This window comes from Aotus nancymaae, unplaced genomic scaffold (genome assembly GCF_030222135.1).
Source record: "Aotus nancymaae isolate 86718 unplaced genomic scaffold, 86718_ANA_hifiasm-v0.15.2.pri h1tg000004l, whole genome shotgun sequence".
Lineage (NCBI taxonomy): Eukaryota > Metazoa > Chordata > Mammalia > Primates > Aotidae > Aotus > Aotus nancymaae.
In genome coordinates this window covers 42893093-42908034 of record NW_026988415.1, presented here as the reverse complement: position 1 = coordinate 42908034, position 14942 = coordinate 42893093, and positions in this window count along the sequence as shown.

Genomic DNA, 14942 nt, shown 5'->3' with positions numbered 1-14942 from the left:
AAATATATACTGTATCATTTTATATAAGGGGCTTAAACATCCATGGATTTTGGTATCCTGGGAGTGAGGTACTGGAACCAGTTCTCTTTGGATACCAAGGAATGATTGTATATGATACTCTGGAAAAGGCAAACCTATGGAAATATTAAAGGTATCATTGATTTCCAGGGTTGGGGAGCGAGAAGGATAAATAGGTATAGCACAGAGGATTTTAGGGCAGCGAAATACTCTGTATGATACTATAATGACAAAAGCATGTCATCATACATTTGTCTAAACCCACGGAATGTACAACACCAAGAGTGAGCTCTAATGTAAACCATGCACTTCGAGGTCATAATGATGTATCAATGTAAGGTCATCAATTGGAAGGAATACATCTCTCTGATGGGTCATCTTGATAACGGGGGAGGCTATGCATGTGTGTCAGCAGGAGATATATGGGTTATCTCTGTACTGTCCTCTCAATTTTGTTGTGAACCTAAAACTTCCATACAAAATAAGGTCTTACAAAATTACAACTCTCCATGCTTACACGACTCAACCTATCTTCTTGTCACTGCTTTATTTCTCTTCATATCACTTATCAACATCTGACATATTCATATCTCTTTATTGTTGATGGTCTATCTCTCCCCACTAGAATACAAGCCCCATGAAAGTATAGAATTTTGTCTATTTTTCTCATTGCAAATCTCCAGAATCTGGAAAATTACCTGCCACGTAGTAGAGGATCCATCAATATTTTCTTGTTTGAATTAAAAGCCAAAGTATTGGTTTATAATTTCACTATAAAAATTTGGGTTTTCTCATTAAGGGGAAAACAGACTAACACTTATTGAGTATCCACTAAACACTATGATATATACTTTTCATGTGTTCTATTATTTAATTTTCAAAACAATTCTCAAAACATTCTCTAATGGAGTAGGCATGATTGTTATGCCCACTTTACAGATGAAGAACTGAGGCACAGTAAAGCTAGTGACTTTGCTCAAGGTCAAATAGCTTAATTTATATTGGTGATGTTAGGATTTGAATCCAAGTTTATCTGAATTCCAGGGTTGTGTAATTTCTATAAATGACCTCCCCACCAGAACCAATTATTATGTAGTAATTAACTTATTACTAAAAGAAATAATTATTAGAAATTACTTACCAAATTAGTTCTTATTTTAATGGGTTTTGAGGAGAGAAAGGCGTAAGGAGGGTTATTCAAACATAGAAAGGAGAAGTTTCCACTTGTTTGGCTGATGAGCTTCAGGGTAGCACTTAGGGATAGCAGGCTTTGGTGGGAACAGACACCTGTGGGGAAGAATTAGAGTTAGTGTCATCACCAAAGGAATCTTCTCCTTCACAGTTGGACTTATCACTTAGGCTTGGCATTACGGCGTTGGTGGATAGCCCAGAACCAAAATATAGGCATTCCAGTCCCTCACAGGGGAGTTAAAGTACTTGCAACTATTATAAGGGGTGAGGTAATAGATATATTAATTTGCTTGCGTTAATCATCCTACAATGTATACATATATTAAAACATCACATTGCACCTCATAAATATATATAATTATTTTTTGTCAATTTTTGAAAAACGCTAGAGGTACTGTTCTTTTGTCTGCACTGGGTCCCACACATTACAGCTTACATTCCTCTTCTACATCCTAGCTCTGTGCTTAACCTTATAAAAGGGCAAGAGCTGTGGCAATGGCTTTAACAGTTCACCATCTTTTGCCCAGTTTTGGGGTAGCAACAGGACCCGTAGAAGTCCTAAGCACTAAGGTTATTCCTCCTGTCCCCCCACCATAAAAACATTAAACCTTAAAACAAGTGGATGAAGGTTTTAAAGTTCTCTAATTTTCTCCCATATAATGAAATCAATGATTTTTTTCTTTATTTATCAAACACTGATATGTTTCAGAAGGTGTTCCTCTTGGTAAGAGATCAGGTGGAGGATTCCTGATTTGTTGGTGCCTTAAGTGGTGCTTGTGTACTTTTAGGTAATCCAACACAGCGGGGGATGTGATTAAAGGGGCAAAACTCTCCATCCAAAATGATTTCCTTGCCTGCCACAGAGCTGTACATTCATGAGCTCTTCTTTGGGATAAAGCAAGGACCTCTGTTAACATTCAAATGCAGTACTGCTATATACATGACAACCCATTGCAAATAGAGAGCAAAGATCAAAGCGGCTGGAGCAAAAGGAAGGTCAAGTTTGAAGGGTTAGAAGTGGGGGGGGGGGAAGTTTGAAGTGTTGTTTGCTGGAAGGAAAGAGAGAGCCTAGGTGAGGTAAGTAAGTGGGAACCCTTGAGCAGCCAGAAGGCAGCCTGAGTTCTCAAAAGCTGGGTACCAAAAGGAAGTAGGAGAAGAATCAAATTGACCATTTTGGCAAATAACTCCTCCCCTTGATATTGATGCAAGTGGAAGAGCCTCTGTGGCTTGGCAGCTAGTATGCCAGAGAGGGACTAAATAGGTCCTTCATCCTGTCTCTGTATTTCTGCACCAACGTAAGAAAAGACCAAAGAGGCAAAACTGTGACCTTGCAAGGAGATACATCCAGAGTTTCATTCACCCCACTGATTCCTGGCCCTCACCCTTGCCCGTTCTTCATACCTAACTCAGTATAAAATAAGAGTTTTCATGCTCACCGAGGTTCTTAGGGGGACAGGAGCAAAGTGCCTTGTAGAATTGGAACACACAAGTAGGGAGAGGTAGTTCCTTAGTGTGATACTATCAAATAATGAGTTAAATAAGCAAATCCCTTAAAATCAGTGAAACCCCCAAAATAAATTTGAAAATATTTGGATGTCTAAATTCTCTTTTAACCAATGGCAACATTTTAGAGAACTGATTTCTTATTCTATCATTGTATAAATGCTCAATTTCGCTGGAAGTATATTGTCATCTGATCTATATTCTACAACATTGATATTTCTCTTTTCATTCACTCCTAAGCCTATTCGGAGTAAAGACTGCCAACTGTGTCATATTAGCAGTGGCTGTGAAATGGACTATTTTCCACTAGTGGTTAAGATGAGACCAGAATATGGGAAATAAAGCTCATTTTAAAAATTCAATTTGCAGTACATGTGTATGAATAATTTATGTGTCCTTACTTTATAATAATTAAGGTACCATTGATTTATTATAAAAAGTTAAAGTATATTTAATGATACCACTTTATCTGTACATTTAAAATTAAAATATAAATCAAAGGTATTATTAAATATAATTTCACCTTACTGTATAGTTCAAAGTCCATGGGTTATTTTATTCCAATGTTCCTAATCTCTTAATTCAGCTAAAAAAAGAGAAGACTCTAAGAAGTGACGTGATAAATAATTTAAACCATAACATTTTATGCTATAATCCTGAAAAAAGAAGTACAAGATGATGTAAAGTGGCAGAGGTTCTAAACTGCTGAAAAGGTATTAGCATTCTTTTCTGAAGTTTTGGTGCATGAAAGAGAAAGTTATGCTTGTTGATGCTTTTTAATTGAAAGATTAAAAAAGATTCAAAATTGATCATTGTTCTATTGATTTGTAATGAATTCGTAGGATCACTGTTGTGTCTGCAGCTTGTGACCATGACAAGAAAAAGAGAAACAAATTTTGAGTCCTGGATGTCACATAAGGAGATTGACTCAGTGGACCTGAGAATGGATGTCTGCAGTGATTCATGACAGAGCAGCAATACTAGGAAGAGGAAAAGGAAAAATATAGAGATGCAAATCCATACTTTCTTATGTGAAATAATTTTATGTTAACCCAGCATTTTCACTAAATGTGGCTGATTATTACTTTTAGCTTATTAATGATACTGTAATAGTAGCTAGTTGGTATTTATCTCCAAGGCATTCTAAATGTTTTGCTGGCACTTCTTTATTATTCTGTACCATATCCTTGTCAGGTGACAATATTCATAACCCCCTCCTCTCAAGACAATGGAAGAGAAAAACAGAGACAGCAAACAAGGAACAGATGAATAGCAGAACCAGGATTTTAAAAACAACAACAGAAAAATTTCTCAGATTTTCTGATTTCTACTCTAGTGTATTCTACATGAAGCTTTGCTGCTTTGCTTCAATGGATATGGTCTAAAACCACCAGCATGCAGTGAAAATCCGACAAAGTGAAATTTTATTTTTTGAAAGTTAATTAGTGATGTTTTTGACAAGTGTGAGTTTTCTTTGGTATCTTCATGGGAAGTGAATGGCAGTTACTCAGATCCCTGAGATGTTGTCTTATATTCTAAGAAGCGCAGATTCATATTGGGGGTGGGTGTGAAGCTGGGGGCTGGGGGCAGTTCTTATCACAGGCTGCCCCCATTTAAATGGCTCCTGACATTTTTAAGTTAAGCTGCCCAAAGTGGGTACTTTTAGAGAGTAGGGGCTTTGAAATTTTGTTAAAAGATCTTTGTTTTTAATTTTGAGCAGATTTCAAGGCCATCTGTCCATGACATGAGGTGATAAACAAATCTACCCCTTGTGCTTTTTTCTTGTTCTGTAACAATGCTTTCTAGTAAAACACGATGCTTATTGCATTAAAATATCAGCTACTGAGTATGGCTAAGGAAAATAATGTTCTGGTTAATCCTGAATTCTTGTTAATAAAAAGTCACCAGTCATATGATTGTTTTCAAGTACTAACAAAGACAGCAGTACCAGATAGTTGACAGTAAATTGATATGAAGGATACTTAAAATTTTATCCTTCAAGTAGAAGGTGCTACATGATCACAAAATATTGCCACAGCATCTTAATGAAGAGAGTTTTCCTTGTGCCACAAATGAGCTGAAGTGACAGCTGACAGTTCAATTGCTAGAACTCTGTATAAGATGTTTGATGTAGAAACACACAGCAATAATTAATTGCCTTATGGAGAACCCTTTCTTTAAAACTGGCCCCAATTTCTAAGTGTCTTAAAAGCATTCATGTCAAAACTGGAAACCTTATCCTACAGCATTGCTGTGTGAATTCCAAGTCCAATTTAAAGCATCACTGTAGAGACATTATTGGCTCCTGATGAAGCAAAACCGTTTCCCTAAGTGTCAGGTGCATTTTTACTCTCTGAATTGCTGCTTCTTTTTGTTCTATGATTGGGATTTTCTCTTATTATAATGCAGAGGATTTTCTTCTTTCAGTGATAAAAGCCCAAACTGCAATCAATTGATTTAGAAGGCTGTTTATAACTGATGTTACCCTTTCTAGCAAATGTGCTGATGCTTAGTGATATCTGACTTTCCTTTGACAGAGCGGTTCTTGGTGATTATAAAAATAAATAAATATTGACTTCCTTTCTTTGAGGGTGACAGAAGTTTTTCAATCTGAGGCTTAGCTTTTTCCTGCTCTCTTCAGAAACCCAAGCTGATGGAAGAGTTGTTTGCCTCTCTAAGGAATAAAGCAAAGGTAAAGGGATTTAGCTGAGATATAAGTAGAAATTTTGTGACAATGTAGTAAAACATGGAAACTCATTTTGTTAAATAAAGCTGTGAAATATTAGACAGGGATCTCCCCTTCACCAAGAAGTCAATTAAGGCTTGAGATGGGACAGGGGAATGCCAGTTCAATGTTATCTCTGGTCTGTACTTGCATGCTGATGCTTGATCCTGTCACTTTCTCATGTTAGGCCTGAATACAGAAATGAGGATGAAGAGAGAGGGCAAGGTGTCATATGCTATGTCCTCATGACTCTGGGTTTTGAAAACAAATACCTATGAAGTTCTGTCTTTCCCAATGAGGAAAATATATCCTTAGCCTGACATTTGAAGCACTTCACAATTTTGTACCAATCCATTTTTTCCAGGCCTTTCTCTCATTCATTTTTTCTAGAGATGTTAGGCCACAAATCATTGTACAGTCTCCTTTTCTCATAAAACGGACCACGACTTTCCGCCACGTACATTTACTCAGACGTAGACTTTTTGGAACTTCCACTATTTTTTTTTAAACTTGAATCATACTGCTCTCTTCTCCTTCACTTAGTCCCTGCCATACTAGTCTCTTTTCTCTTCTTTGTTAAATGTGCTCCTGCCTCAAGGCCTTTGCACATCCTATTAGTTCTGCTTGCAATACTTTGTCCCAGATATAGGATGGGCTTCTTCCCTCATCTTCTGTAAGATCCTCTTCAAATCTCCTCAGATTTCCAGTGAGGCCTTTCTTGAACACCCTATTCAGAATTACCATCTTCCTGGCTAACTCTATATCACCTATCCTGCTTTACTTTTTTCATAAAGCTATTTTCCATTTTCTTCTGTATCATACCGTTTGCTAATATATTACTTGTCTTTTCTGTTGTCCATTGCCACCAGAATTTAAGTTCCATCCAGGCAGAGATTTTTGCTTATATTCTTCACAGTACCTAGAAACAGGGTGTGACACAGTGCACTCAGCAAATATTCAGTGAACAAATGAATTGATGCTATGCCCTCTGCCTGAACTTTCCCCTCTTCATGTACATCTATCTTTTAAGCCACCCTGAGACGTCACCTATTTCACGAAGCCTTCTCTAGTTCCTCCCAACATTGTCTTTCCCTCCTGTGACTTTCCACAACAATTTCTTCTGTTCAAAGTGAACTTACTGAATTTTCACATGTGCTTTGATGACCCGTGAGTTTTTTTCTTGCTTCTGGTAAATATTTGCTTCCTAAGGACAGGGCTTATATTGTTATTGTATTAGTCCATTCTCACGCTGCTATGAAGAAATACCTGAGACTGGGTAATTTATAAAGGAAAGAGGTTTAATTGACTCACAGTTCCACATGGCTGGGGAGGCCTCAGGAAACATGCAATCATGGTGCATGGCAAAGGGGAAGCAAGGCACTTCTTCTTCTTTTTTTTTTCTTTTCCAAGACCCTCAGTTCTTTTTTTAACCTTCACAAGAGGATGGATGTCAGGTTCTCAGTTCTTTAGGGATGAACTAAATGATGGATATCATTGCTTACAAAAGCGTCTCAAACATGACAGAGCTTATGTTGAGAAAGTTTTATTTTTATTTTTAAATTCCATTTTACCATGAACTTTTTGAAGTCCCTTTGTACAATCCTACTCGTTCTTAGAAGGAGGAGAATTGGAATATTTATGGATAACTTTAATAACTATCATAATGCTAATTAACAAAATATGTAAGTATTCTTGATCACAGAACTATGTATCTTTTTTTTTTGGAAGAAATAAAGAAAAAAAAGAAGAAGAGGAAGAAAAATGAAGAGAAAGAGAGAGAGAGAATGGGAGTATTGCTTTCTTGCCCAGGCTAAACTGCAGTTTAGTAATGGGTATTGAAAACCTCTTTTATACCAATAATTATACTTAATGATGTAGAGAGGAAGGAATAAGGGAAGAAAATAACAAACAAGCAGCCAACCAATATTTCATTTAAACCTATGAAATGCTATGCGATTACGGAGGAGTGATTTACTTCCAATTATGTAGTCACTTTTAGAATAGGTGTGAGGTGGTAATGTATGTTTTGCGTATTTGAAGTGGAGAGTTCTATAAATGTTTATTAAGTTTACTTGTTCCGGGTCTGAGTTCAAGTCCTGGATGTCCTTGTTAATTTTCTGTCTCGTTGATCTATAGAATCATTAGCTCTTCTTGTTACATTGATCCTTTTGCCATTATGTAATGTCCTTCTTTGCCTCTTCTGATCTTTGTTGCTTTAAAGTCTACTTCATCAGAGGCGAGAATTGCATCTCCTGCTTTTTATTTATTTGTTTATTTTTACTCTCTGTTTGGTTGGTAAATCTTCCTCCTTCTCTTTGTTTTGAGTCTTTGTGTATCGTTGCATGTGAGATGGGTCTGGATGCAGCATACCGATGGGTTTTGGCTTTTTATCCAATTAGAATATATATAAGTTTAATACTGCCATTTGATGCTAGCTGGCTGTTTTGCCCATTAGTTGGTGTACATTTTTCATTGTATTCATTCTCTTTGCTTTTTGATATATTTTTGGAAAGGCTGATATTGGTTGCTCCTTTATATGTATAGTGCTTCTTTCAGAAGCTCTTGTAAAGCAGGCCTGGTGGTGGTGAAGTCTCTAAGTACTTGTTTGTTCACAAAAGATTTAATTTTTCCTTCACTTGTAAAGCTTAGTTTGGCTGGATATGAAATTCTGGGTTGAAAGTTCTTTTCTTTAAGGTCCCCACTCTTTTCTGGCTTGTAGGGTTTCTGCTGAGAGATCTGCTGTAAGTCTGATAGGTTTCCCTTTATGGGTAACCTGACCTTTCTCTCTGGCTGCCCTTAGTATTTTCTCCTTCATTTCAACCCTAATAAATCTGGCAATTATATGCCTTGGGGTTGGTCTTCTTGAAGAATATCTTTGTGGTGTTCTCTGTATTACCTGGAGTTGAATATTACCCTGCCTTGCTAGGTTGGGGAAGTTTTCCTGAATGATATCCTGAAGAGTATTTTCCAACTTGGATTCATTCTCTTCATCACATTCAGGTATACCTATCAAATGTAAATTAGGTCTTTTCACATAGTCCCATATTTCCTGGAGACTTTGCTCATTCCTTTTTATCCTTTTTTCTCCAATCTTGTCTTCTTGTTTCATTTCACTAAGCTGGTCCTCTACATCTGATATCCTTTCTTCTGCTTGATCAATTCGACTGTTTAAACTTGTGCATACTTCATGAAATTCTCGTGTTGTGTTTTTCAGCTCCATCAGTTCACTTATATTCCTCTCTAAATTGTCCATTCTTGTTAGCATTTCGTCAAACCTTTTTTCAAGGTTCTTAGTTTCTTTGCATTGGGTTAGAACAAGTTCTTTTAATTCACAGAAATTTCTTATCACCCACCTTTTGAAACCTGCTTCTGTTATTGGAACACACTCGTTCTCCATTAAGCCTTGTTCCGTTACTGATGAGGAATTGCGATCCCCTGTAGAGGAAGAGGCATTCTGATTTTGAGTATTCTCTGCCTTTTTAGGCTGGTTTCTTCCCTTCATTATATATTTATCCGTCTGTTGTCTTTGTAATTACTGACTTTCTAACTAGGTCTCTGAGCAGACGTCCAACTTGTTGATTCCCAGCGCCGAAATCTGAGCAATCCACTGCCAAAACAGCGGTGTTAAGATTGATGGTGCTTTTCTGCCCGGGAATCTCTGGACTCTGCACCAAGAACTGCCGCGCTGAGGCGCCAGCAAAACCACCGCACTGGCCACAAGAGTCACCCTGGCGACCCGTGGGCCTCCTCCACTGGGAATCTCTTGGTCCGTGAGCAACAAATATTCATCTGAAAGTGTGGCGTCCTCTCGTTCTCTGCGTTTTCACTGGGAGCTACGAGCCCGAGCTGCTAGTGATCAGCCATCTTGGATCTCTCTCCTGGCACTTCTTATATGGTGCCAGGAGAGAGAGAACTCACAGAGGAAACTGCCACTTTTAAAACCATAAAATCTCGTGAGAACTCACTATCACGAGAACAGCATGGGAGAACTGCCCCCATAATCAAATCACTTTCCTCCCTCAACATGTGGGGTTTACAGGTCCCTCCCTTGACACATGAGGATTACAATTCAAGATGAGATTTTGGTGAGGACACAGAGCCAAACGATCTCAGTTTATACCCCTTTCACAACTTAATCTTAAAAGCTCATTTAAGAGTTCTACTTCTGGGATGGTAGCATGAGGAGCTCCACAGACCCAATCCCTAGTGAAGCAAATATAACTAATAAAAACTAAAGCCAAAAATAAATAAATAAATAAATAAATAAATCTGAAAATTGTCCTAAGGACATACAGCAAGTAAAGAACTATTTATTCAAAAAAATCTAAAACTCAGTAAGAACAGTTAGAATCCGTGAAACTCGATTCATGACCCACTTCAGCTCAACTACATAGAAGCTTTACTCCAGGTGGGTGTGGCCAAGAAATTGGGACTCTGTCTCTCCTCAGCTCTAAATCCAGGGATAAGGTATTTTACTGGGAGGGGCAAGACACCAGCATTTGTTATCTGATCCAATTTGAAGTCGAAGATGCTGAATTCCTGGTGTGTGGCTGAGAGATGGAGGGAGCCCTTCCTTCATCCAGCCCCCATTTGTAGGGTAGAAACTCTACACAAGGCATAGGAAAATTAGACTACTGGAGATGCAGCCACGCTTGCTCTAAATCACTTGTAGGTCAGAGGTTCCATGCTGGGAGAGACAAGCTGAGAAGATTAGAAGCTACCACTCCTGCCCAGTGCTTGGAGTATGGCTCAGAGATTTTGCTCCCATGGAGAGACAGTACATAAGTACAGAAATTTCTGAAGTTTTCCCAAAAGGAACTGACTTTATTGAAGCAGAGCGTGAGAAGTTCAGGCCTAAAGGCACTCTTTAATAAAAAAATGGAGATTTTCATAGTTAACAAATAGGAGGCTGGTAGCTCCTTTTAATTAAGAACAGCAAGTGACTTCCTCCTTTCCTAATGAATACCCTTTATTTCTTTTTCTTGCCTAATTTTGCATCTATGCATCTGACAAAGGGCTAATATCGAGAATCTACAAAGAATTAAAACAGATTTACAAGAAAAAAAAACATTCAAAAGTGGGCAAAGGACATGAACAGACACTTTTCAAAAGAAGACATATATCAATCAGGCCAACAAACATATGAAAAAATGCTCAGCATCACTGATTATTAGAGAAATGCAGATCAAAACCACATTGAGATACCATCTCATGCCAGTTAGAATGCTGATCATTAAAAAAATCTGGAGACAACAGATGCTGGAGAGGATGTGGAGAAATAGGAACACTTTTACACTGTTGGTGGGAGTGTAAATTAGTTCAACCATTGTGGAAGATAGTGTGGTGATTCCTCAAGGACCTAGAAATAGAAATGCCATTTGACCCAGCAATCCCATTACTGGGTATATATCCAAAGGATTATAAATCGTTCTACTATAAGGACACATGCACACGAATGTTCATTGCAGCACAGTTTACAATAGCAAAGACCTGGAACCAACCCAAATGCCCATCGATGATAGACTGGACAGGGAAAATGTGGCACATATACACCATGGAATACTATGCAGCCACAAAAAAACGATGAGTTCGTGTCCTTTGTAGGGACATGGATGAACCAGAAAATCAAACACCGAATGTTCTCACTCATAGGTGGGTTTTAAACAATGAGAACACATGGACACAGGGAAGGGAGCATCACACACAGGGGTCTATTCCGGGGGACTAGGGGAGGGACAGCTTGGGGTAGGGAGGCTGGGGAGAGATAACATGGGGTGAAATGCCAGATATAGGTGATGTGCAGATGGAGGCAGCAAACCACATTGCCATGTATGTACCTATGCAACAATCCTGCATGATCTGCACATGTACCCCAGAGTCTAAAGTACAATTAAAAAGAAAAAAAGAACAGCAAGTGAAACCATAGTATTGCTAGTTCACTAGGGAAAAGCAAGGAAAGACACAGCTAAAAAGAATCTGCTTGGGGTCAGAACAAACCTCAAAAGACTGGCTTTAAAACTCGTGCTCAAATTTAGCTGGATAAGGCTGTGAAGCAATGCTGAAAACAATAGAGAAATCAGCCCCAATTAGTGGTGCATAACAGCTGTATGTGATACTAAGGCACACAGCCTAACAGAGAGCTTAGGGAAAGAGACTAAGAAAGTCCTGCTAAAATCACAATAATTCCAGGATGACTGACTGTATGCCTAAGGTGATATCCTCTGAAAAATGACACCAAAATCTACACACTATGAGAACAACAGCTTTCATTAAAATAGCCTAGCTAAGTCACCCAACAAACAAGCAAGTAAAACAAAAACTAAGCCTCAGAGAGGGGAGAAGGGAATCAGTATCCAGAGTTTCAACAATGGATTGCCCAAAATGTCCAGTTTTCAACAAAAATTACAAGATATGCAAAAAAGAAAAAACTGGAAAGTGTTACCCATATACAGGAAAAATAACACCTCAGGCAACAGACACTGCCTGGTAGATGGCCAAGCTGTTATATTTAACAGACAAGGCTTCAGAAAAGTCAAAATAAATATATTTAAATAAATAAACTATGGTCAACAAGTAAAGGAATCTCAGTAAGATAAAAGCTGATTTTTCATCAGAAACAATGGAGGCCAGAGGCAGCAGGATGACATATTTAAAGTGTAGAAAGAAAAAAAAATTTGTCAATCGAGAATCACATATTCAATAAAACAACCTTTCAAATGAAGGCAAAAAGAAAACATTCCAAGATGGACTAACAAGAAGAGCCACTTTATAAGAAATACTAATTGAGATTCTTTAATATGAAAGCAAGTGACCACACAACGTAGAGTTTTGCCATGGTATGTGTGGAGGATTGGTTCCAGGATTCCCTGAGGATGCCAAAATATGTGGATCAAGTCTCTGATATAAAATGATGCAATGTTTGCATGCAAACTACCCACATCCTTCTGTATACTTTAAATCATCTCTACATTACTCTTATAGTAATACCTAATAAAATATCTGTACATCACTTCATTCATAAGGATTCAATGTAGTACTCAAGAGAATGGCAAATTCAACTTTTGCTTTTTGAACCTTAGTGAAATTCTGTTTTCTTTTTGTCAGATTATTGTTATTATTATTTTCTGAGATGGGGATTTGCTCTTGTTGCCCAGGCTGGAGTGCCATGGTGGGATCTCAGCTCACTGCAACCTCTGCCTCCCAGGTTCAAGTGATTCTCCTGCCTCAGTCTCCCAAGTAGCTGGGATTACAGGAGCATACCACCATGCGTGGCTAATTTTGTATTTTTAGTAGAGATGGGGTTTCACCACGTTGGCCTGGCTGGTCTGGAACGCCTGACCTCCGGTGATCCACCCACCTTGGCCTCCCAAAGTGCTGGGATTACAGGCATAAGCCACAGAGCCTGGCCTCCTCAAATATTTTAAATCTGTGGTTGGTTGAATCCACAGATGTCAAACTCATGGTTATGGAGGACCGACTCTAATGTGAATCCATATGAAAAAACAAAGGTAATTATGTAATTTTGACAGACAATATAAAAATATATTCCTTTGTTAGCTTTACTGATTTAAAAAGCAATGGTATAAAATCATTGTTGTTGCCTTATAACATATAGAAATGTAACATACTTTGCAATAACAAAAATGAAGTGGGTAGGAGCAATATTGTATTAAAGTAGGAAAATGGCACCAGATGGTAATTCAAATCCATGAGAACAAATGAAGAGATCCAGAAATGGTAAATAAGGTTAATAATACATACTATATAACATATATATTTGCTTTCCTTTCTTCTCTCAGCTTCTTTAGAAGACATAAAATTATATACAATGATAATTATAACAATGCATTATTGGGTTTATAACATAGATGTAATATATATGACAATAATACAAAAACGGAGATGAGGGAAAAGAGCTATATAGGACTAGCATTTCTATATATCACTGGAATTATGTAAATATAAATCTGAAATAGATTCTCATAAGTTAAGATGTATTTGGTAAGCCCTAGAGCAACCAGTAAGAAATAGGTCAAAAATATAATGAAAAACTCATAAAAGGAAGTAAAATGTTGCATAGAAAACATTACTTAATGCAAGAGAAAGCAGTAAACAAAGAGTAGTGGAACAAAAAGACCTGAGACATATAGAAAGCAAAAAGTAAAATGGCAGATGTAAATCCAACTTTCTACACACACACACACACACACACACACACACATGCACGCACTCTCACGTTTTTGCTTCTTTCGTTTTGGCCCCAGGGAAATAAAAGTATGATGAGAATAGAAAAAAAGGAGGCCTAAATTGAAAAATTGAACTTCTCTATGTCAGTTTTCATTGCTGAAGTATATATATATACTATATACACACACATATATACACACACACATATATATTTTATATATATATTAGTTTGTGTACTCCAGTGGGTAGGTAGTATGTTGAAGTGGAAAAACTGCAGGCTTGGAAAAGACAGACAAGACCATGAACAAATTACATAATAATTTTAACTTGTAGTTTTCTCAACTACCAAAAAGAGATAAAATAATTTACCTGGCAATGTTGTTGTAAAGACTAAATCTGTGATTCCCAAACCTGGCTGATAATTGGAATCCACAAGTATTTAATGAAACTTAAATTTGCCTCCCAGCCCAGATAGCAAATTTCCTGGTCCCTCTTACAAAAAACCACTGTTGTCAGTTTCTTTTGTGTTCATCCAGTACCTGAAGAGCTTATATAAAAATGAACAAATTGCATTTTGCTTCTATTTCATTTATTTTTTGAAGGTCTCTCTCTGTCACCAGGCTGAAGTGCAGTGGTGCAATCATGGATCACTGCAGCCTTGAACTCCTAGACTCAAGTGATCCTCCTGCCTCAGCCTCTCAAGTTGCTGGGACCAAAGGTGTGTGCCACCTTGCCCCAGCTAATTTTTAAATTATTTTTGTACAGACTGGGTCTCACTATGTTGCCCAGGCTGGTTTCAAACTCCTGGCCTCAAGTGATCCACCACAGCCTCCCAAAGGACTGGGATCATGGGCATGAGCCATCACACCCAGCTAAATTGTATTTTAAAATTAATTTTAATTATTTTTGAAGAGGAAAGTACTTATATGGTTTCAGAGAAGAACAAAGAAAGTATAAAAAGTACTCCATGAAATACCTCCCTTCTATCTCTACCTAGTACCACCCTCTCCCCACCGGAAAATGATATGATACATTTCATGAATATTTTTCCAACCAAATACATATTATTATTCTCCTCAACTTTTTTTTACACAAATAGAAGCATCCTAAGCATGTTGTTCTGCAACCTGTGCTTCTCTTGTAACACTACACCTTGCAGATACTTCTATATCCATACATAGCGAGTTTCCTCATTTGCTTTTCAAGTTGCATATAATTTCATCATATGGATGTTCCATAGTTCATTTAATCAATGTCCTAATGATAGATAATTAAGTTGTTTTTTGATCAAAGGAAGCATTTGTTAAATGGAAAGTAA